Source organism: Tachypleus tridentatus, chromosome 1 (assembly GCF_004210375.1).
Source record: "Tachypleus tridentatus isolate NWPU-2018 chromosome 1, ASM421037v1, whole genome shotgun sequence".
NCBI classification, from domain to species: domain Eukaryota; kingdom Metazoa; phylum Arthropoda; class Merostomata; order Xiphosura; family Limulidae; genus Tachypleus; species Tachypleus tridentatus.
This window is the reverse complement of record NC_134825.1, coordinates 27948426-27974171: the sequence shown is the minus strand read 5'-3', so window position 1 is coordinate 27974171 and position 25746 is coordinate 27948426. Positions and strand designations below refer to the sequence as shown.

The 25746-nt window shown below is 32.5% G+C and overlaps 1 pseudogene across 1 annotated transcript; it reads left to right on the top strand.

Annotated features, from left to right (window-relative positions):
• The first annotated feature begins 2130 nt into the window (after window positions 1–2130).
• LOC143244912 (tubulin beta-2 chain-like) lies at window positions 2131–21905 on the top strand (annotated as a pseudogene). Its single transcript, XR_013025379.1, has 8 exons — window positions 2131–2388; window positions 12108–12216; window positions 15412–15522; window positions 17765–18009; window positions 18273–18628; window positions 19343–19482; window positions 20251–20393; window positions 21518–21905. The product of XR_013025379.1 is annotated as a tubulin beta-2 chain-like (transcript).
• The last annotated feature ends 3841 nt before the right edge of the window (window positions 21906–25746 follow it).

Genomic DNA, 25746 nt, shown 5'->3' with positions numbered 1-25746 from the left:
GAGGAATATTACATCATTTGAAATTGCCTTAGAAGGGCAAGGAGACCAGTCAAAAAACAACTTCTTACCAACTCAATGAAGAAAAAACAGTATCAATGGGGTCTGAAATACAAGAACTGGACACAAGAACAATGGAAGAAGGTGTTATTCAGTGACAAGACTAATTTCTTCGTACAGGGTCAAAGAAGTCTGCATGTTCGCAGATCTCCAGGTGGAAAATTCGAGAATCTCACATCAATCAGGTCGTAAAACATCTCTTGAAGAAGATGTTTTGGGGCTTTATCAGCTACTATGGCGTCGGAGGCTTACATCTCGTAGAAGGTATGATGCGAGGACCAAAGTACATCGAAGTATTGCAAAGAAAAGTCGTTTCAAAATTGAAAAAAAGATTTCCAAATGGATCTGGCATTTTCAGCAACATCTGGCTCCGTGCCACACATCGAAACTTGTGAAGAATTTTATGACTACAACGCAAATAAATATGCTGGACTGGCCTAGAAACTCTCCAGACTCAAATCCAATTGAAAATCTTTGGGCGATTTGTGAAGAAAGACTTCGGGAAAAAGACTGTACTACGAAAGATAAGCCAATTGAGACCATAATTGAGGTGTGGTACCGCGATCCAAAAATTAGTAAAGATTGCAATCAACTCGTGGACTCGATGCCAAAGCGGAATATTTTATCGACGGTTCACGACGAACGAATAATTCTTTTAATATCGGTACAGTTCAGTTAACAGGTAAACTGATCTCGCTGCTGACACGTAACATTTTCCGCTGAAGTTATGCGATGCCTTCGTAGAAATACTAGCGTTAGATGTTGTTTTCAATTAAGCACATGCTACACAATGGCCTATCTGTGTTCTGCTCACCATGGGTATCGAAACCTGGATCTTAGCGTTGTATGTCCGCATATATACCGCTGAGCCAATGGGGGGCACAAACGTTAGAAATTAATTTCCTGAAGTTGAACGGTTTGTAATGTTCGAAATCTATAAACGTTCCTGGTCAAGTATGAGTACTTCCCGATTAACAAGAATTAATCACATTATAGCTTCCGAGGCTTACAGTATTCTGAGTGTAGCAACCCAGCAATATTAAACAGTCTCTTGGTATATCGATTTATAGTCTTTAGGCAAAGTTATCGAAAGCTCAGTCGGTAACAATATTTTACTTACGCATATAGTATGATACATTATTGATTCTTAGAAGCGAGAATCTTCTACAAGTTTAGAGAATAGACAGGAATTTCGCAATATATATTTAACACTATAACTTACATTTATTTCTCATTATATATTGATCTAAAACAAACATCGATATTAAAATAAATATATAATATAAAATCCGTTGCAAAATATATGTAAAATTTGAGAATAATCTCTGTACATCAAGCCCCACCTACAACAAACAAACAATTCCCTCCAGTGGCAGGTCTACGAACTTACAATGCTAGAAATAATCTCTAAGAATGCATCTTAAGTTGTATTGATATGAATATTGTTATTTGCTAGAAACAAAGTGACGATACTTTCACAAGCGCACCAGAACATCAAATATGAGTCACTGAAAAAAAAAAACAAATCTCGCTCAAAAATAGAAGATTTGCGATAATTTAAACATGTATACTCTACACATTTATATATTAGAGCACATTTATCCGAAAAAGTCAACAAGGTAAAATGAAAATTTCCAGTTTCTATTTGATTACTTAATAAAACAAATCTTGAAGGTTAGGTCTGGCTCCAGGAACTGTGAGAGTGGTTATTCATCTTCGAGAACATGCTTCTCTGAGAACTAAAGATGTTAAAAAGTTAGTGTTTTTCTCCTCATAAGTCACACTTAGTTATTATATATTTGCAATAACCTACTATTATTTATATTTCATTATCAGTTGTTTAGTAATTTTAAACAAATGTTTTATCTAGAAACGCGTTCCGGTCTTAATTTACACGCTTATTACGATAATTGATAAACCTATTCATAAGGTGGATTATTTTGCAAATATCGAATTTCAAATGTAATAATTGTTAGCGAAAGATAACAATAACGTAGAAACTTGAGTGAAGAATCTGTGAACTGTTCATCCAAGTTCTCATGCGTGATTTCAGTTAGCGAACCGGTTTTATCTTGCTTCGTAACGAGAAACGCAATTGGTTAGACATATATAAATTAAACGATGCGGATGATGACGTAACCTGAACGTTACAAACCGCTGTATGAACCATTTTTCACTTGCTGTGTTAATGCTGGGTCGAAAGTATAACAGATAATAAGTAATACTTTTTAAGTGCTAGTTCTAAATTCTTAACAGTAATACTACACACGTATAATGAGGGAAATTGTGCACGTACAAGCAGGGCAGTGCGGGAACCAGATAGGATCAAAGGTAATTATAGTTGTATTCTCTATTAAAAATATTCTCTAATTCAAAAACACAAGTAACTGGCGTTACTTAGGCTGTTGAACTTAAGTTGTAAATTGTACCATTATTAGCCCCAACTGTTCAAATGAATATTAAGTACCATTGTTTTTAATTCTTTTTGAGTAGTAATCTTAATTATTGTGGTTAAAAGTATCAGAGCTTAATGTGTTGTTTAACTGAGCCATATAAGTTGAAGTTACGACTTAAACTGAAACTTTGAAAGTGTTACTGGTTGAGTATAGCTGATTAAAATTTAAATAACTTTTCGTTATAGTTATAACGATTAGAAATGAAATATGGAACTACCGGTAACCGAGTACGTTTATTTTTATGTTAGGCTTATAATACATCAAATGTATAAATAGGGATGACCCCCCCAAAAAAAAAAGCAACAACAACAACTAAAAACTACAGGATGAAGTGGACCTGTTTTTAAAAGAGAAAAAAATACATAGAAATATAAAATGACAAAACACAGCAAATAAGTCCTGGCCTAGCATGGTCAGGCTGTTAGGACACTTGACTTGCAGCTTTAGGGTTGCAAATTTGAAACCCCATACCACCAAACATTCTCACCCTTTTAGCCAAAGATCAATCCCACTATTCATTGGTAAAAGAGTAGCCCAAGAGTTGGTGTCAGATGTCTTTCCCTTGCTCAAGCCTTTATTGGAAACAGCTAGTGCAGATAGCCTTCATGGAGCTTTGTATGAAATTTGTAGATGTGAATAAGCAAATGAACCATGAAAACCTCTGTCATGAATACTTTACACTCATCACTATACAAAACTTTGTAAGAGCTACTCTATCTTGGAGAGAAATGTCAAGAGTGAACTGATACATCTGACAATTCTTTGAGCTTAGTCCACCTGTATCTATATATTAGTGTATTCCTGGTGTATTTTAAAGATTTTTTATACAAGTTCCTGCTAAGTAAGAACCTGAAAATAAAGGAATTTATCCATATTAAGTAACTATGATTACATTCATAAAAGTAATTAATTGTGGTGTTTATTTAATTAGTAACTTTATGCAAGAAAGATTTTTAACTAACAAAGTATTTCCTGTAGGCTTTTATTTTTCTGAAATATCAATTACTGGTTTAAATTTTTAACTTGTTCTGTGTCTTTTTATGTTAAGTGACTGTGATCTTGCTATTTTTATGAACAGATTTATGGTGTAAGCCTATGTTTTTTACATGGTGTTTAGCCTACCTGCTTTCCCTCGCTTTTTCTATTCCTTCCTGCAACAAAGGTAAGTTCTTTGTGGCTATCAAGAGGTGAAATCTCTTTCCAATTTCATTTTGTGCTTATTCCATTTGTGTGCAGTGCTGTAGTTTGAAAAATGTATGTATAATGTTTATTAGCTAGAGATTTATTTTCAAAATCATTCTTTCAAAGTACTTTTCCTTATTGTTTTAACATTGAAATTATCACTACTGTAATTTGTACAGAAATTGCAAATATTTTTTATAATTCTAATTAAAAGATTTGATGTAGATTTTAAGAGTAGTTTATTTTGCTTAGTGTAATATTATGTAATCTATGCACATCATGTTCATGCTGAGTTGAGAGCTTGTAAGTACACTATATTTCTAGTCATTTTAGCCAAATACACGTAACAAAAACATTTTTGACGTGGCATCTGGTGATGTCCTGATATGGTCTAAAGACAGGAGTTGTTTTTCCGAGAGGCATTCATCCATATGTTATGTCCTTTTAAGTCTGTACTTAAGCACTTGGGCCTGTGATGTCAGAAAAACTGGTTCTGTTGACCTCTTTTAATTTACATCAACTGTTGCATGTATTTTCTGAATATCTGCATTACACAAGATTTATTTGAATACTTTAGAGAATAACTAAATATTTAGAAGTCTTTTATTTTGGAATATGTATATATATTTGTGTGTGTGTTTTGAGGTCTTGAGCAAAAATTTTAAACAAAGTATTTCATTGTGAAGTTTACTGGGTTGTATATTTTCCTCTAGTCTTGTGTCATAGTAATTTGTGTTTTCTTGTAAACTATGAACAGATACATTTTGTAGAACTTTATATCTTGATTTTTAAAATAATTTTAGAATCTTAAGGTTTTCTATCTTGCCAGATGTTCATATAATAGTGGAATAAATATATATATATTTTTCATTTTTTGATATTTCATAAATGTTATGGCTTGCTTATATTGGGAAGCTGACTGAAAAAAATTGTTTGAAATTATTTAAATATTGTTATTTAATATAGTTGTGTAGTAGGAATTATTATGGGGAAAATGCAGACATTGTTTTTCTTGTTTGATTGATTGATTATATTATTATTTGTTTCATTGACAGCTAATAAAAGTTATTTATGTAATTGAGCTATTTTGTGTGAATTTTTGTGTAATCATGGAGATATATTTAGATGGAGTTGTTGGTAGTAAGGATTACAATCCTAGGAAACAAGTTCCAGGAATTGTACAAACATTTTATGGACTATAGGTATAAGTAATGACTTAAGGACATTGGTAGGAACAGCAAATTTTGATATAATGGGAATAACCAAAACATGGTTCAATGTGGATGATTTTGATAGCAATTTCTTTGAAATACATTGTTATAGGTTATTAGGGACAAAGTAATAAAGAGAGGGTGAGGAATTGCCTTATATTTAAAGTATGAGTTGCATCCTGTTGAAGTTGAAAATATTATGTATAACAGCAAGGGGATTGAATCAATTTGGATTTCTGTTGGTTGATGTCAAGGGAAAATCTCTGTAGAAATTTGTTACAGACTACCGAATGAAACTGATTAAATTAGGAAGAAAGTTTACAGTGAGATTAAGATTTCAGCTGTTAATAATGAATCCATTATTATGGGTAATTTTAATTTCAGACATTGAGAAATTCTAGAGTCTAACCATGAAGGAGGATGGTTTTTTTTGGAAACTGTTCAAGAGGATTTCTTCACCAAGTTGTCTGTTTTGAATTAAGCACAAAGCTACACAATGAGCTATCTGTGCTATGCCCACCAATGGTATTGAAACCTTGTTTTTTACAATGCGAGTCTGCAGACATACCACTACTAGGGGGCAGCCAGAGTTGTCAAGGAACCTATTAGAAATAATGCTATTTTAGATTTATTGTTAACTTCTTGTATGGAAATGGTTGAGAGGGTGTAAATTAAGGAACACCTATGTACATTGCTGTATTTAGGTTGATGTTTGAATAATTTGATTCCAGATTTCAAAAACAAATTTTGTAGCAATGCAACAAGAATTTTGTTGTGAATTGATCAGCTCAGTAAGTGTCGAAAATTTTCAAATAAAAATTTTTCAATTTTAAAAACAAATATATTCCTTAAGAAAGAAAATGGTAGTTGCAAGAAAAAACTAGGTTGGCTCACAAAGGATATAAGAGGTATAATTAAATGATAGCACACAAATTTAATAAATTTAAAATGATTGGTATTGTAGAAGGTCAAGAAAGTTAATAAAATTGGAAAACAGGACCTTCAGAAGGATGTAGAAAAAAATTTGGCTGAAGACCTAAAAATTAATAGCAAGGAATTTTTAAGTACATTATGAATAAGGAAAATAGTAGGATGAGGATATGACCCTTGAAGGATGATAAAGGAAGGCTTGTATCTGATGGTTATGAAACCTCTAGGTTATTAAATTCTGCATTTTCTTCAATTTTTACTGACGAAAACTTAAGCTGTATTCCGTATATTGAACAATTGATAGATGAAAACAAAGTTGAAGAAGATAGTTACATAAATTCTGAGCTTGTTAAAATAAAGTTGAGAATTTTAAAGAATGATAAGGCTCCTGGGCCAAATAATAGTTTCCTAATGGTTTTAAAGGAGGTTAAGGATTGGATATGTGAGCCACTTGGCATAATTGTTTTGCAAGTCCTTGAATTGTGGACAAGTCTCAACAGACTAAAAATTAGCTGTGCCACTTCTGTCTTCAAGGGAGATAATAGAAGTTGTCCTAGTAATTAAATGCCTATTATTTTTACATCAGTTGTGGGAAATGTTTTGGAAAGTGATTAGGTATTATACAAAGTCATTTATAAAAAGTTCAGAACTTTATTGAATAGTCAACATAGTTTCAGTGAGGGAAAATCTTGACATAAAATCTTTTTACATGCTTTGAAAATGTTATTGCACATATAGATGAGACTAAAGTTTGTGGATTATTAGGAAACATTTGACAAAGTGCCACATAAAACATTTTTTAAAGAAAATTCTCTCAGTTTGAAGGATAAGTTAATCAAATATGGCTTGATGGAAGAAAGCAGAAGGTTGTTATAAATGGAGTTCATTCAAACTGGATTATTGTTGCAAGAAGTTTTACCTCAGAGTCTAGTCTTAGGACTACTGCTTCTTTTGATTTATATCAGTGATATAGATGGAGGAATAGTTAATAAATTACTTAAATTTACAGATCATATCAAGTTCTTGGATGTTGCTCGTTGTGAAGAGGATATGGCTAATTTAACATACAGATTTGGATCATTTATTGATCTGTGCAATAAATGACAGATTGGTTTTATTTATAATAAATTCAAGATAATGCATGTTGGTTATCATAATTTGAATCAAAGTATTACTTGTATGGGAATAACCTTAACAGTGTCATGAAATAAAATGATTTTGATGTTGTGATTAATTGGAATATGAAGCCATCCAAGCAGTGTGCTGTTGCTAGTGGTAGGGTGAATATGATTTTAGGTTGTATCTACAGAAATATTGAATACAAGTTTAAAGAGGTTATTTCATTGTATGGGTTACTGGTTAGGCCAAATTTTGAATATTGTATTCATTCTTGGGCTCCTTATCTTAGGAAGGACATGGAATTCTTGGAAGGGGATCAGAGGAGAGTTATGAAAATGGTACATGTGATGGAGTGGTTGTTATATGAGGAGAGATTAAGACCATTAAAATCATTTTCTCTTGAAAAAAGGAACATTAGTGAGGACCTAAATGAAGTGTTTAATGAGATTGTTGATGCATCAACATTCTTCATGCTTTACAGCAAGAATTATAGAACTTTGGGATACAAATATAGATTTAGACAAGGTGGAAGATGTCTTCACCTAAGACAATTTCATTTTTAAAATAGAATAGTTGATCTATGGGATGGGTTGCCTTCAGATGTTGTGGAAGCAGTACATTTTGTGTCAGCTTGAAAAGAAAGCTTGATAGATATATGAATGATAAGGGCTAACTTTAAATATTTATTTAATAGTTTTAATTTGGTTTATAGAATGGGACAGCCAAGATGGATCAACAAGTCTGTCACTGTCCATAAACATTAAGTAATGGGGAAAAGTAGAGCTAAATGATTAGTGGCATTTGATAAATGATCATTGGGTTTATTAATTGATTATTCTTATGTGAAACATGAAATAATGAATAATAAAAAACTTAGTAATTTGAAACACTAATTTCAATTTGTTGATTTGTTTTCATGAATTATAACAATAACTGATTAAGTTGAACAACTCTTGAGTTAATAAAAAAATAGTAGTAATATTTTCATTACATGGATAGTTGAAGCAATAATAATTAAAAATCCAAATTTTGAATAGTTTTGTTATTTTATGTGACACTGATCAATCATGATAGGTAATTGATTAAACAATCAGCCTTAATGAAAAGCCAATATAGTGGTGAAGAATACTTGTTTAATAGTTGTGACTTGTCATTTCATTAGAAACATATATTTGATTGCATTAAAATCTACTAATGGAAACAATTTTATGAGTAAAGTTGATTATAACTTACCAAAAACTAGAAAAAAGAACAGTACCTTTATTTTCTAATAATGGTTTGATTTGTCTCAAAACATTACATTGTTGGTTCTATGTTTCCTTTATTTTGATAACTTGTGTTATTGCTGTAGTTGATAAATGCTTCTAAGACCCACAGATTGAAACATCTGTAAGTTATGATACAACCAAAGCAATTAGAAATGGATAATATGTAATATATTATGGATTTTCGATATCAAGAACTAATGAAGTATAATCTCTATTTGTTCTCTCTACCTTTTGACTGGAGAGATCTTGATGCTCTCATTGAACAGTTGTAGTCTCCCTTTTTAATCCTGTGGGATTTTAATGGACATTATTCCCTGTGGGGAAGTGCTGATATTGCTGGGGAGGGGTCGCTTCGTAGAGCGTATGCTCTCTGATCACAACCTGTCTTTTTTTTTTTTTTATCTCACTTCTACTTATTTTCATGCACCTAATCAGTCCTTTACTGCTGTTGATCTCTCAATTTGCTCCCCTTCACTTTTCTTCGATTTTTCATGGAGGGTTGACAATAATCCATGAGGCAGTGTTAATTTTCTTATAATTTTGACAGAGACTGACCGTGTTCGATGCCACCCTACCCTTGTACCCCAGTGGAAGTTGGATCAAGCAAATTGGCCCTCTTTCACTGCTCTCACAGAACTTGATCCTGCCATCATCTATAAGCCATCAATAGACAACTGTGTGGCAGCAGTAACTGACTGTATTATATAAGCAGCTGGTCAGTGTATTCCTAAAACCTTGACGCGTTTCCATGATATCCTCATCCATGGTGGAATCCTACCTGCTACATGGCACAGAAGGCTCAAAAATGAGCCTAGGATACTTTTTGCAGGTATCCTACACTTTAGCACTGCATCACTTTCAAGAAGGCCTGTGCACATTCTTGTTGGGTAAGACATCAAAGCCAGAAGGAATCTTGGATTAAGTTCACAACTATCATATTTTCTACCACCAGTTCCCAATTCAAATGGGACAAGATTCAAAAGGTCAGTGGGCATTATAATTCTGTCCCCCTCTCAATCTTGCTCTCTGATGGCCAGGAACTATCTGATACCTGGAGCATTGCTGATATTCTAGGTGAAATCTTTTGCCTGGAATCTAGCACTTTTGCTTCTTCCTCCATCTTCTTAGCCATTATGACTCGGGCAGAGTGATCACCTCTTTTCTTTCCAGATGATTGTTTCTATGCTATAATCGTCACTTTACACTGGTGGAATTCAAACTGACCCTTCATTGGTCTGGCAGTACATTGGTTGGACCTGATGATGGACACTATGAAATGCTGCACTATCTATCTCCTGCTTTTCTTGCTATTCTTCTGATTTGTTTTTAACTGGATCTGGCAGGAGAATGTTTTTCCTGATGTCTGGTTCCAGGTTATTATCCTGCCTTTCTTTAAGCCTGGGAAGGATCCCAAGATTCCTTCACACTACCATCCAATTGCTTTGATGTGCTGTCTCTATAAGATCTTAGAAAGGATGGTTAATGCTCATCTTGTTTGGTTCCTCAAATCAAACAACCTCTTCTTGCCCACCCAGTGTGAGTTCTGACAACAGTGCTCTGCCATGGGCCACCTGATTTTACTTGAAACATCAATCAGAGAAGCCTTTCTCAAATCACAACATCTTGTTCCAATATTTTTTGACATTGACAAGGCTTATGATACAACATGGAGGCATGGCACTTTGCAAGACCTCCATATATATGGGTTACGTGGCCATTTGCCCATTTTTATTAATTATGAATATTCCAAGTTTGTGTGGATTCAACACTTTCCCATTCCTTTCTACATGAACTTGGAGTCCTCCATGGCTGTGCCTTGAGTGTCACACTTTTCAGTATAAAGATTAATGCCATCACTGAACAACTCTCTTCCTGTTGCAAATGGGCTCTGTGTCGATGACTTTCACATCTCATGCCAGTCATTGAATGTGAGGTACATTGAGTGGCAGCTACAGACTGCCCTCAATCCTTTACTGTAGTGGACCATAGCAAACGGCTTTAACTTCTTTCTCTCTCTAAAACTGTTTGCATGCACTTTTGCTGCCAAAGGGGTATTCATTTTGATCCTGAACACTGTGTCAGTGAAGTTGTGCTGCCTGTGGTCCCTGAGACCAAATTCTTGGGGATTATCTTTGACCATAAGCTGACCTTTATACCACACATTAAGCAGCTACTGGTCAAATGTACAAGAGCACTGAACATCCTCCATATCTTCTCTTCTACCACTTCGGGAGCAGATTGATGTTCTATGCTAAAGATATATTGTGCTCTTATATGATCAAAACTCGACTATGGATCACTGGTGTAATGGCTCTGCCAGGCCCTCAGCCTTAAAGATGCTGGACCCCATTTATCATCAAGCACTTTGGCTCTGCACTGGGGCTTTCTGCACCTTCCCAGTTCAGAGCTTATACATAATCTCATGAACGTTCTTTGCACCTCTGCCATTTGCAACTGTCTTTACTACATGCTTTGAAACTTTGTTCCTTACCAAAGCAATCCTACCTGGGGTTGTGTTTTCCTTACTTGGTGGGCTATACTTATTCAGAACAGATGATCTACCATTGCTCTTTTTGGCTTTTGTATCCAGGTGCAGTTGGATGAATTGGGTCTGTTCTGGGATATCATTTCTGTATCCACTGGTCAGCCCGTCCCACCATGGATTCTTACAGTCTCCAAATGTGACTTATCTTTAAGTCATCTGAGAAAAGCAGACACTCCCAATTGGAAGTACTGTCTGTTATTTGCTGAACATCTTTTGAACCATCCTTCCATTCCTATTTGTACAGATGGTTCAAAATCAGGTGACTGTGTGGGCTCTGCCATGGTTTGTTTTGGTTCAGTGGTTGCTTGCAGAATCCCCTCTACAGCTTCTGTGTTCATTGCTGAACTGTATGATATTTTTCTTGCTCTAGATCACATACAAGCTAAGCAGTACTCAAACTGCACTATTTATACTGACTCGCTTATTTCTCTACTGGCCCTGGAATTACTTCACACCCTATTCTCACCAATATGCAAAACCGACTGGCCCATTTTACTTTTCACATCTACTTCTATCCAATGACGGCACCATTTTAAACATGTTCTGTCGCAAGTTTTATCCAAAACATTAGACAGTGTTATTGGTGATGGCGACACTGTCTACCTTGGAATTGTTTTTACTTTTTTAAAGGCATTTTATCTTTTTAATGCTATTTACGTTTTTTAATTTATACATTAGACCTTTTTTTAATGTGATCCCTTTAAAGAATCAAAGTCCATCTAGTTCAATTTGAAAATGGCCGTAACGTCAAATATCTCAAAACCAAGACTAGAAAGGCCAATTACAGGTGACTAACGCTACTGTTTGAACTACCCGTTAGTATTCCTGGCAAGTTTAAGAAAAGTTTTAAACTTTTAATTATATTTACTTTCTGAAAATGGCCATGTCAAGTAACTCAGAATCAATGACTGGAAAGGCCAACTTAGTTAACTGATAGTGATTTTTAATCTTTCCTGTTAGTCTTCTTGGCAAGTTATGATAATTACAGTTATGCTACAGAAAGTCCTTTACAACTTGTGTTACTGTAATTTTCTCTTACTGCTGCAGACTAGATGTAGACATTGGTTTTAATGTTATTTGTTTGTTTTTCTTAAACTTTGTGTTTTATATTTCCCTTTTATGATTTTTACTTTAATTTTAACTTTTTAATGGATGTTTGGCACTGATAGCCTAGTTGCTTTGTGCCATAAAACACCAAACCAATCAACCAATTGATAAATATGCATAACAAAGTATTCTTAAAATTTTTTTTCTGTCCTTATTGTCTGTAAATTGAGATACAATAGAATTTTTTTAAATTTTCTTTCTTTAAAGCCAACAAATGTATTCTTTTTTGTAGTTCTGGTCCGTGATATCTGATGAACATGGTATTGATCCAACTGGAACCTATCATGGAGATTCTGACTTGCAACTAGAGAGAATTAATGTGTACTATAATGAAGCTTCAGGTGAGGTTCATAATAACCCAGTTTAAGAATAATCACATTGCACCTTGATTGTAAGATAATATTTCTAAAATTAAATGAACAGTATTATCAAGAAAAAAGCTATATCTATAACATATTACTTGTTATCAGGAGGGTGGAAAAGGAATTTTATTTGCATACATAGATTCTCAAAGAGTTTGATAAGGTTATGCAAAATATTGGTAAATAATACCACAACAGAAAGAATTAGAGAAAAGGATAGAATGGTTGTATTAGAAGAAGCAGTAGGTTTTTAATAATAGGATACATTTAAACTGCACCCTTGTTCTTTAATAGATTGTTTAGGTAGAGTATTCATGATAAAATTTAGTTGAATGAATGACCACTACCTGTTGTAGAAACACAAGCATAAAGGGTAATGTTTCAAAAGTCTTCCCTTTTAAGACAAAAAGCAGATGATATTTCAGGTGTTTTTCTCTGTGCTTATGTTTTTTCAACAGGTTGTTGTCATCCATTGACCTTAATTTTATCATGGACCCTTTTTACTAGTAGTATTTCAGGGATTAGTACATGGGTCTTATTGATATGTCTCTATCACTATTCATGAAAATAATGTGAAGTTTACTGGTAAATTAAATCTGTGTATTTCTCATGTGTTGAGGATGTTAAAGTATTAGTAAAGGTTTTGGATTAGTAAGTGCATTATCATTTAAATCCATTTGGTATACAGAGGAACTCTTATTGGTGTAACAGAGGAAAATGATCTTGCTATGTTGGATAATTTATTTAAGGTATCAATGAAGCATGTTGTTGCTGTTATTGAAGGTAATAGAACTTTTAGTGTATTTATAGGCATTATCTTTGGGTGAAAATAGGTTAATATATTTCTATGCAAATCACTCGTTAGTCTTCACTTGGCGTATGTATACACTTTTCGTCTTCCTATCTAGAAATTGATGTGAACTACACCTTGACTATATGTGGAATTTACTAATAAATTAATTTTATAGCTTATTAATAAATTATTCTGATAAGAGTTAACTGAACGACAATTACAAAAATCAGGTTTCAGTACATAGAATGAGCAAAGCACATTCTGTAGCTCTGTGTTTAACAATGAGTGACAACATTTAAATTACTTGAATAGTTAGAATTATCAAAATAGTAATAATAGGAAATTTAAATTATGCTTAGTTGATTAATTTTCATGAGTTATGACAAATTGATTAAACTGAACAAACTTTAATTAATTGAAAATAATAAAATATTGCCAATATGATCTTTTTTTGGTTGTTTGAAAATGGTGTTTGGGTTGTTAGAGTAGAGTGGAGGCCAGTACCTTGCAGGAATTTAAAAGGGTAATTTTTTATTTGGTCATATAGCATCATTAAAAAGATCTTTATGTATTGTTATTTTATAAATAAACTTAGTGTGTGCTTCACTATTAAAACACTCAGTGGCCACTATATTAGGTACACCTATCTGGTACTGGGTAAGACCCCCTTTGCTTTAAGAACAGCTTGAATTATTCATGGCATGGATTCAAGAAGGTGCTGTATATATTCCTTAGGAATTTTGGTTTATACTAATCTTTATCAGCACACAGTTACTGCAGATTTGTTGGCCATACATTCATACTGTGAACCTCCTGTTCCACCTCATCCAAAAGGTATATTATATGATTGAGAGCTGGGGACTTTGCAGGCCACTTGAGTATATTAGAGTCACTATTATGTTTATTGAACCAGCTTGAGATGATGTTTGCTTTATGACATGGTGCATATTCTACTTGGAAGTAGCCATTTGAAAATGATGCAGTTAGTAGTGAGGGGCCTAATGTGTGCCAAGAAAACATTCCCTATACTTTCACACAACTACCATGAGGCTGTCCATTGACACAAAGGAGGATGGATCCATAGGTTCATGCTGTTTATGCTAAATTCTGACCCAACCACCTGCATGTTACAGCAGAAAAGAGATTCATCAGACAAGGTGACATTTTTCCAATCTTCAATCTTCCAGTTTTGGTGATTGCATGCCCACTGTAGCCTCATCTTCCTGTTCTTAACTGACAGAAGAGGAAACCGGTATGGTATTCTGCTGCTGTAGCCCATCTGCTTCAAGGTTCAACATGTTTTGCATTCAGAAATCCCCTTCTCTACACACTGTTTTAAAGAGTGTTTATAAAATATTTGTGGCCTTCCTGTCAGTTTGAACAAGTTTGGCCATTCTCCTCTGACTATTCTCATTAACAAGGTGTTTTTGCCTACAGAACTCTCACCTGCTGGATGTTTTGTTTTTCATACCATTCTCTGTAAATGAGACCATAATGCTTTAAAAGCCCAGGATGTTAGTGGATTCTAAGATAGTGGAACCACCACATTTGGTTCAAACAATCATTCCACAGTAAAAATTGCTTAGATCATGCATCTTCTCCATTACAATGTTTTGTTGAACAACAGCTGAACCTCTTGATCATGTCTGCATACCTTATATATTTAGTTGCAGCCACATGATTTGCTGTTTGGCTATAAGCCTTAAAGAGCAGGTGTATTTAATAAAGTGGCTGCTGAGTGAATTTATGATTTGTAAGTATACATTTTTGCATATACATGTGTATTTAGTGAGTATTCCTAGTTTCATTTTGTTAATTATTTAACTGTATAGATGATGTTTTGAGTTAATGTAAAGGCTTGTATTTGTTTATCTGTAAGTAAGTGTGCAATCATATAAAATAGTGATAAACATTAATGTATTTTTCAGGTTCTTATATATATAGATTTTGTGGTTATGAACATGGTAATGCTAAAAATGTTAGAATTCTGGACTTTTTTATTTTTAAGAATAAGACTGAATACAGTTCTAGTTGTGGTAGATTTTGTTGAAAATATGAAGTTTTATAGATTTTAAATCACAAACTGCTCAAGAATTATAAATCATTGACTTTCCCAATACATTTTTTTTCCCTTTGACATACAAGTTTTTTCTTGTTTTCACAAATATGTTCTTGTTTCATAATTAGATGTAGCTTTTACAAGAACTAGTTTTTACTCATTTTCTTGGGAACCAAACAAACGAAGCATTTATTGATTACAGCAATTTATATGTGCTTTTAAGCTGATTTGTGACTCGGACATTAGTGATTTTATTGTTTGTAATGCTCAGTTAAACCCAATTACAGGTTTGTTAGTTATGACACTTTTATTTTTTTCAAAGGTGGCAGGTATGTTCCTAGAGCCATTTTAATTGATCTGGAACCTGGAACTATGGACTCTGTTCGATCTGGACCCTTTGGGCAGATCTTTCGACCAGATAACTTTATCTTTGGTAAGTAAGTGTTAATGCTCTTTATGGTATTTGTTAGGTAGGTAATTTTATTCCAGTTGCTTAAATCAATGTTGGGAAATAAATTAAAAAATTTCTGATTTATGTTGTAAAATGTAGAAAAAATCAATTTCCCAGAAATTCATCTTAACCCTCACAATACTACATGAAGTACCTCTTGCTCTACTTCTCAACACATGGTCTGAATTTATCTACAACAACTAAACACACTAAACACAACTTTGTGAACCACTTCACATAAGGATCCTCTTTAAATTCTTTTCCAAGCACAGCACTGTGTTGCATTCAAAAATTAATTAACAACTTTACTATCAATATATATGAATGAAATTAATATAATAATCCATGTTATGATTTGAAGTTTTACTTTATCCAAGTTTTAAGTTCTTTATTTCAATGTAAACTTAAAAAAGAACCACCTACAACTTTATATGTATGGTCACATGCCCAATGAAAGATTAAAATTTTCTAGTTTGCTTTTTGTAACTTGAATAATGTGATAGTAGTTATATATACAATAAGTTGCTTAATTAACATTTGAATTAATAATCAGTGATGTCGAGAAAACCCACTTGTAGAGAAATATATATGCAAAAACGGCTCATTTGGGTTGAGAAAATATTTTACATAGAAGGTCGAAACGTTGTTTGCTCTTCTATGCAAAATATTTTCTCAACCCATACGAGCTGTTTTTGCATATATATAACATTTGAATTGTTCATTTTAAAACTCACTTAATGAATACAATTGAAATACAACCCCCTGATAGGAGACACTCCCACTATCAACAAGTTTCTTTGAGCTTTATTGCATATATGTAAATGTATAATCTTTAGAAAGACTCGCAGCACAAGAATTTACCAGTGGTAATTTTAAAATTGGGATGCACTGACACCTGTTTCTTACTGATAGTTATTGATACATTTAAAATTGTATTTAGTTCTTATTATTACAATAGTTAATTATATCTTAGTTATAATTTAAAATGCATAATTAAAAGGTTTAATCATATTTTTAAATGTACATTATTCTTTGTGTCAGTTCTCAAGGCTCACAGTATTAAATGCAAAACTAAACTTTTGCTGAAGGATTGCATGTCTCAAAAAGAAACTATACTATCCCTCTAGGCACCATTGATTTATGTTAAGATGAATTATAAATGGTAAAGGATAAGAAAGTAGAATTAAAGATTAACTATATGTGAAAAAAATATGCTTGAAATTATGAATTTAGCATCAGTAAAAACCTTTGAAGATATTTTACACAAAAATTAAAATGTATATTTTGTTTGTTTTTCTTCTAATTTTTTAATTACTTCATTACATTGTATGTTGTTAATAATACTTGGAAATGGTGATATGGTATAAAATAAAAAATAAATATTTACTTTAGAAACAGATATAATCTGTTAGTAGGTTCTAGAGATTATGCAAATAAAATATGAAATTTATAAGATGTGAACAAGTATTTTTATACTTAAATTGAAGAACACCTTGTACTTCATGTTAATAACTTGAATGCAAGTAACTACAATAGAAAAATTACATTTTTAATAACACTTTATTATAATAACATCATTCTTTGTCTATAAAATACTTGTGATTCTTAACAAAATCTTACCAGTTTTTGAGAGGATGTGTTAAGATATTAGTTTCTGCAGGGATTGTTGTAGAAATGAAATTCATTACTTGATTTCTGCAAATTGCACAATTCTGCTGCAAAAAGATTGATATATTTGACACAATTTATGTTTATGTGTTGAAAACAGGAGTTGTAGTTTTCAGTGATTAGAAACTTATTGTACTCCAGGTTTCTTTGTTTTCTGAATAATATAAGGTACAAAGTTCAGTAGACTTTTCTTGATGATGAAAAACGAACTTGAGGTAAAAATATGTCAGAATGGCTGGTATGAGTATCAGCACTTTCACTAATTAAGCAGAGAACATTTTAATCTTCTTAGGTTATCTTCAGGTTAACAAAGAGTAACCTACAGAAAACCTAGGAAGCTTGAAATGCTGTTCTCTGCTTTATTAGTAAAAGTTAAAATACCCATACCAGCCGTTCTGAGATATATTTTTACATCAATACACTTCTGTGTTTCAGAACAATTCATTCTTTTATCTATATAAAAAGTAAAATATATTAAAAGCATCTGTAGTTCAAGTTCAGAGAAGTCTTTTCTTTTGAAATGTTTCTGTACGTATTTACCAAATTATTGCTGCAGGTCAGTCTGGTGCAGGAAATAACTGGGCAAAAGGTCACTACACTGAAGGTGCAGAGCTCATAGAAAATGTGATGGATGTTGTCAGAAAAGAATCTGAGAGTTGTGATTGTTTACAGGGATTTCAGCTTGCACACTCACTTGGGGGTGGTACTGGCTCTGGCATGGGTACTTTACTTATATCCAAAATGAGAGAAGAGTATCCTGATCGTATCATGACCACTTTTTCTGTTTTCCCATCCCCAAAGGTTAGTAATGAAGGAATTCTATTTCTATGAAACTTTTTATAATATATTTTGTCTTCTAAAAATATATACTAAATTTCCCATAAACTTTGTTTCCTGAAATGAAATTCTGTTTTTTTCCTTTTAATTTGTTTTTGTTGTGAAGTTGGTATTGGAAAGAATCCATTTTCCTTGAAACTTTAAAAAAATAAACTTAAATTTAATTTTTAATAATAAAAATTATTTAAAAAGAATTGCAAAACTTGAAATGCTGTCTTGTTCTTCAGGTTTCGGACACAGTAGTAGAACCATATAATGCCACATTGTCAGTTCACCAGCTTGTTGAAAACACGGATGAAACATTCTGCATTGACAACGAAGCCCTTTATGATATATGCTTTCGAACACTCAAGTTAACCTCTCCTTCCTATGGCGACTTAAATCATCTTGTGTCTATTACAATGTCTGGAGTTACCACATGTCTTCGTTTTCCTGGGCAGTTGAATGCTGATCTTCGCAAACTTGCTGTAAATATGGTACCATTCCCACGTTTACACTTTTTTATGCCTGGGTTTGCCCCCCCCTCACTTCAAGAGGGAGCCAGCAGTATCGTGCTGTAACAGTTCCAGAATTGACTCAACAGGTTAGAATTTGAAAAAAGCAAAAACATTTGTTGTCAATTATTTGATGGAGTTTTTTTGATAAATTTTAAAGTGAAGCCTTGTAAAGTAGTTACTGGATTAATTTCATGTATGTCATGTTTAATGCTTATTGTATTCTAACATTAATAATATCTTTAAATATAACAAGTTTTGGGTATTTTTTTTATGATTAACTCAGTTTTTCAGTTTACAATAAGTGTATCTGTTTAGTTTAAATTGCTATATTTGTATCTGAAATGTTACTTGTGTGAAATATTTTAATTTCTTTAAATTACTGCAAGTTAAACTTTAAAGTTTAACTCTACTTACAACTTTTAGTGAAGATATAAAAAGCTACCAAAAAACTTTGCAGTATAACTTTTTCTTGTTTTTCTTTAAAAATAAGTATTTGAAACTTAAAACTAAAAACAAATTATATTGTGTTTGAAATTTTATTTAGCTCACTTGAATTCTCAAAAACAAAATGCATACCATTTTGAATCCAAAAATAGAGAAAAATTGTGTAAAACTGTTGTAAGGAACAATATTGAGTATTAATAAGTTACTTTAATAGTTTTCTTGTTTTTGCTGCTGGTCCAATCTAGAAAAAAAACTCACATTAAAAGAAAAAAACCTTAGAGAACAACTGGCCAACCAACATCAAACTTTTTTTTGTGATTTTTTTCAAATCTTATTAATATTCATACATCTTTCAGATGTTTGATGCCAAAAACATGATGACAGCATGTGATCCCCGTCATGGTAGATATCTGACAGTTGCTGCAATGTTCCGTGGGAAAATGAGCATGAAAGAAGTTGATGAGCAGATGTGGAATGTTCAAAATAAAAACAGCAGGTATTGTAAATTGTCTGTATGCTTAAAATGTATTAAACAGCTATTATCACCCAAGTTTCACTGTACTACTCGTTGGTCATGCTAATTAGTTAGTTTCGTGAATGTATGTTTTATATTATTCTTAGGTAATCCTACATTTTATATAAGTACCAGTTCTTGTTACATGTTAAATTTAAATGTATATTTACAGTAAAACATTTCCTTTATAATGTGCTCGGGTTCCATTTTAAATCAATAAAGTTTAAGATCAATCTAATTTACTGCCATAGTGGTGAACTTAGAATGATTTTAGTAACTGATTCTGTATAATGCTAGTGTTATTTATTGTTCATAATATAGTTTCTCATGTTTCAAGTTTTTTTATATTCTACTTTTGCATAAGTAAAATTGAGCTTAGGTTCTACAATTTAGGATGGAGGACATCATCAGTGTACTGTTGATTAATTAAAGACAATAAATATATGTGAACTATGTAATCTTAACTCTATACAGCCAGGGTGTTTGTTAATATTATGCTGTTTTTATATATTAATGTTGATATTGATTTTGGATGGAAATTTGTGTTAATTATTGATACTCTTAATGAAAGTATTCAATTTTAAGATTTTTCTTCATTAGTTATTTTGGTTTTAGTCAATTATGAAAGGTTTGAGATGATGATAGAACTGTTTAATGTCAAGATTATGGTAACAGCTTGTGATCCCATCATTGGATATTTTAAATGATGTGGTATTTAAGTTGTCTTAAGCTGTTAAATTTCCCTGACAGTTACTTTGTTGAGTGGATCCCTAACAATGTTAAACTGGCTGTTTGTGATATCCCACCTCGTGGCCTCAAGATGGCAGCTACGTTCATTGGGAACTCCACAGCTATCCAAGAAATTTTCAAGAGAATAGCAGAACAGTTTACAGGTAAAGATGCCCTTGGATATAGTTAAATTAGTAGAATATGTTAAAATTTGATTATAAAAATGGAATTGTGGGATTTTTCATTCAGTTTGCATATTCATCCATCCATACAAAATAAAATGTTTGTCAATAAGATATTTTTAAAAGTTTTTTCTTTAAAACTAAGAACAGACTTTGGCAATGTTCATACTTCCAGTACCTGCCATGACTTTAAAGGTTTTAGTCATCTGTGTTTTTTTTTGTTTTAACAGAAGGTTCAGGACTATTTGGATAATAAAATTTTACAAAATCACAAGAAAAATATTTAAGAACAAAAAAGAATATTGAAACTTTCTTATTGGAGGTACATTTTCTTTAAAATAGAAAAATGTAACATTTTTTACTGGAATAAAATGATAAACATTCTGAAAATTAGAGTTTATAAAATGCTTTTGATGCTACAATGTTATATCAAAATTGACTTACAACATGTGCAATAAAGTACATTTTGTTAAATCTTAACAACACATACATATGAAACTTAGTATATATATGTAACAGTTGCTCTTAGTAGGCCTTACACCTATACATATAATTGCTTTTCTGATATTACCTACCTTTATATATAATGTGTGTACGGACTGATTAAAATGTCAATGTGTAGAGAGAGCTGTGGTATTTCTAACCTTAGTTTCTAAAAGTAAGAACTATTGAATTTATATTGAAAAACTTGTTTACAGAATTTCCTTATACACATTTTCAGTATTTGCACCTTCAGAGACATAAATTTAAAGTTATCAAATTAACATACTCTCAATAGTAGAGCCAATACTTAAACAATTGGTGTTTTCATAAATCAGTATATTTAGTACTTGTTTAACTAAGTCTGAGTAAAAACTCTTCTTGTTTGTACTGATTGGTTTGTATGTTTGCTGGCTAAAAAGTATCATTGTGTGGGAAACAACTGTACTTAATTCAGCTAACATGTGGCTGTAGAAAGTAACTGCTATTTACATATAATTGTTCAAAGTTTTACGGTCGTTGAGACGTATCTAAAGACAGTTTTTAGGCACAACTGATTTTTATACCAGAATTGAGTTGTGCAGTGTTGTGAAATATTTAAAGTTGATTACTTCGTTTCCTCTTAGCCATGTTCCGCCGCAAGGCCTTCTTGCACTGGTACACAGGAGAAGGGATGGATGAGATGGAGTTTACTGAGGCTGAGTCTAACATGAATGACCTGGTATCTGAATACCAACAGTACCAGGAAGCTTCTGTTGACGATGAAGGAGAGTTTGACGAAGAAGAACCTGTGGAAGAAATGGAGTAATATTAGTTTTACAGTTTACTGGGTGTTTAATGCATTTGTTAGCATTACCTTATATCCAGATTATAACTGGTAACAAAGGTATGCATTTATTTCATTTTTAAAGATGTACTGATTATTTGTACAGGAAATATAATTTTTTGAATTAAGCAAAATACAGATCTGTACTATCTGGTGTCAAAATTCTGCAAAATAAACTATCTGTGAAATTCTGTTGTTGTTTACTTTGTACTGTGCTGCAGTACTATAAATAATTTATTTTTTATTAAAAAGCTATTAAAATGTCAAAAATACCTTTTGAATTACAAGAACTACGTTTTAATAAATAAATTTAAATATTGCTTTAGCACACCCACAATAACACTTAATGTAGATTTGAGTTTCACCTTATAAATTCACAAAACTTGATATTCAAGGAAGGTAAGGATTTGTGTAATAATACTAACAATTTCTAGTAACACACTGTTTTTAATGAAATAGAGAAAAAGGACAAATTAATAATGAACATTTTTATTAAGGAGCTCAATACTAAAATGGTGTTTACTTTTATCTGCATGGATAGTCATTGGATTTAGAAATAGGTTCAATCAAGCTGTCAATTACAAGCCTTCAAAATCTTTATTGTTACCTAATATTAGGTTTTACTCAACTGTTCTATACATCTTAGGTTTGAAGAAACTTCGTATTCAAGTGGTTTCCATGTATTGGGAAACTGGGAAAAGTTGGTGAATTTTACATCCTGTTTCTGGTGTAGGAAATGTCAGGCAATTTTTTTCACAGAAAAAAGCAGTAAAAAATTAAGTGAATTTCATGTGATTCAATGATGCTTTTATGATGCAGATAGCAAAAAAAAACATTTGCGTTAAAAAATAGCAAAGTAATTATGGCAAATTCAGCATTTCAACATGCAAATTTTGTAATTAAACGTTTAATATATATAGATAGTTTTGCTTGCACCTTTAATTGTCATTGGGTATGAAAGTACCTGTAAAGGGTGGCTAGGTTTCTGTCTAAATGGAATCTAATAGCTCTAGGAAAGGCTTCATGTTGTCTTTTTAAAACAACATAAAGAAAGGTTATTTTACTACAACGTATAAAATCCTTTAAGAAATAACTTCAGAGATGGGCTATTTCGATTAAGTTATTCTCATCTCACAAGTTTTAGTGCTTTAATAAAACAGCCTCAAAGGAGTTGGGTGTATATTGTATCTGTGTTCGATTCCTTGTCATATGCTCGCTTTTCAAGCTGTGGGGGTGTTATAACGTGGTGGTCAATCCCATGATACATCGGTAAAAGAGTCGACGATGAGTTATGATGACTTGTTTCCTTCCCTCTAGTCTTATACTGCTAAGTTAGGGATAGCAAGCACAGATGGCCCTCGTAGTTTTGCTGAATTCACAAACAATCAATAAACTTTGTGAAAACCCCATCAAAATATGATGAATAGAAAAGTCTTTCAAGAATTCTCCTTGGCACCTAAGGTTCTTACAAACTGACGTGTTTAAATTATCTTTAGCACAGTTGCACTGGATGTAAAATATCAAATTAGGATTTAGAGAATAAAGAAACAATTACAAAATTAATAATTCTTTGTGTAGCTAAAGCATGTAAAATAATTTAAGATACGTCTGCATACCACAAGTGTTACATGGACAGGGGAATAAAACTGGATTCATTATTGTTATATCAGTTACAATTTGTGAAATACATACTGATGTGGAGAAATATTTTTAAAAAAATTATACTTCCTTCACATTGGTCGTTGATGTTTTTGTTATTTGTCTAAAGTTGGTAGTTCAAGAAGTTTTGCGCCAAACTGTTACATATTACATGCGAGGGTTAACTGTGAACAATCGTCCATACTTTTGAACTGATAGGGTAAAGAGAAGACAACTGACCAACTGCAACCATTGGCAACACTTAGTCTGCTTTTGTCTGACAGATCATTAAAATATGCCTCAGAATTGAAAGGGTGTTTTTGAGGTAACAAGCCACGAACCACAAATACTTTTATTCACAGTTTAAACCCCTTAAAATTAGACACAAATAAGGTTAAAAGAAGACAGTTTATAATTAATACTTATGTCGTAAATAAGAATACTTATTTCACCTATTTTCAGTTAGTTTATTCAATATAGTTTAATCGTTAGCTCACTTAAAATTATGTAATGTACAGATCTTCAGAATGTAGTTAACTGGTATAATATATGCAGAATTACAGTTAGTTAAACATATATGGTGAAACTTTCGCATTTCAAAAAATTCTACCTCTCGTTTGCAATCTTATAAGTACACTGGGGACACCAGTGAGTCTGCGAAATTAATACACTAAAATCTAGAACCGACACAGCAGATAGTCAAATATGGCTTGGGTCTCAAACAAACAATATAAGTGCAATTTTTTGTTAAATGTACAATAATTTATTAATAAATAAACAATATGAAATTTATATTTTCTGATTTAAATTTTATCCTTCAATATGTATTCAAAAACATTTACTTAAGTAAAGCTAACATTTTTATTAATAGTTTCTAAAATATTTAATACTGCGCCAGTTACAGAGTGAAAGTCTACAGAAAGAATAAAATTTACAAGGGTTTAACCTGGAAACAAAATAGAATGAATAAAAATATTAACATGATAACGAATAAACATTTTATTTGAGACTTTTTGGATCATACAAAGCTATATCAGTGTAATATTTTTGATTACGAAGTTATGAATGGGCCCGGATTTGATAGTAAAAATTCGTGTTTGGAGGTGTTCACAGCTTCATGTGGCAAAATGACATTTAATTTTGCCGATGTTACAATTCCATGGTAACACTATATTTTCTTCAGTAATTCTCGCTGGTACAACGATAAGTCTTCGGATTCTTAACGCTAAAATTAGGGATTCCATTCCACTCGGTAAACTCAACAGAGAGTCTGATGTGGCTTTGTTGTAAGAAAACACAATACAATTTATCTAACGTAGAGATCTTTATCACAGTTAGATGGCAGTGCTGACGAGGATAAACTCAGGCAGATGTGATGTAATTTACGACAGTGAAGGTAATTTGGTCATCGGTTATTTCACATCTATTATACTGCAAAGCGTTTAAATAGGCATATTTGGTGCATGACAAGGTGTACTGTGTCTTGTATAGATGCTGATAGCAGAACGATCCATTTATGACAATTTTCCATTTGCAATATGTATTTTCGTGGTATTGTTTGCATTCTGGTAATTCAAATTCAATGCGTGTCATTTGTGGGTTTCATCTAATCATGCTTTTCAAAATCCCAAAATAAACAGTAAACTACTAGCAGTTGTTGGTTGCTTTAGAAACCATGAACTAGGGAACAGTGACGCTATATGAATTTCATATTATGCACAGGATGATATATGATACGAAAATAGAAGTCCCTGCGTTTTCCGTTACACAAACAACTTGTGTATATAAATTGTTTTCACGCACACACTAAGAGTACAGTTTGTTTAGGCAAATAAACCATTTTGGCTTACAAAATGCACGGTTATTATTGAATCAGTGAAGAAAATATCTAGAATACCATAGAATCACTGAAAGAAATACACAGAGCTGCTATAGAATTATAGAAGAAAATACACAGTTACTAAGGAATTACTCAAGTAAGTGTTTTTCTTATAGCAAAGCCACATCGGACTATCTGCCGAGTCCACAGAAAGGAATCAAATACCTAATTTTAGCGATGTAAATCCGTAGAATTGCCTCTGTACCAGCGGGAGGGGGGGCAATATTTACCTGTAGCTTTATGGCATAACTTTTGTGCGGACTGTACGAGTACAAACATTCTTCTTGAATTATCTATGAATCCAGATATGACTTCATCCTCTCATTAAGACTACGTTTGGCTAGTATCGGAAGGCAGGCTGGAATTATGAACATTCACGTTATGACACCTTCTAGCTTAAAGATACTGGTTGCTGTTTGTAAAATAGTTGACATAATTTTAGCTACTAGTGTTAGTTGTGTTCTTGCAGTTTTAAATTCCCTTCCTAGTAGAACCTGGGCTCTGTCCCTGTA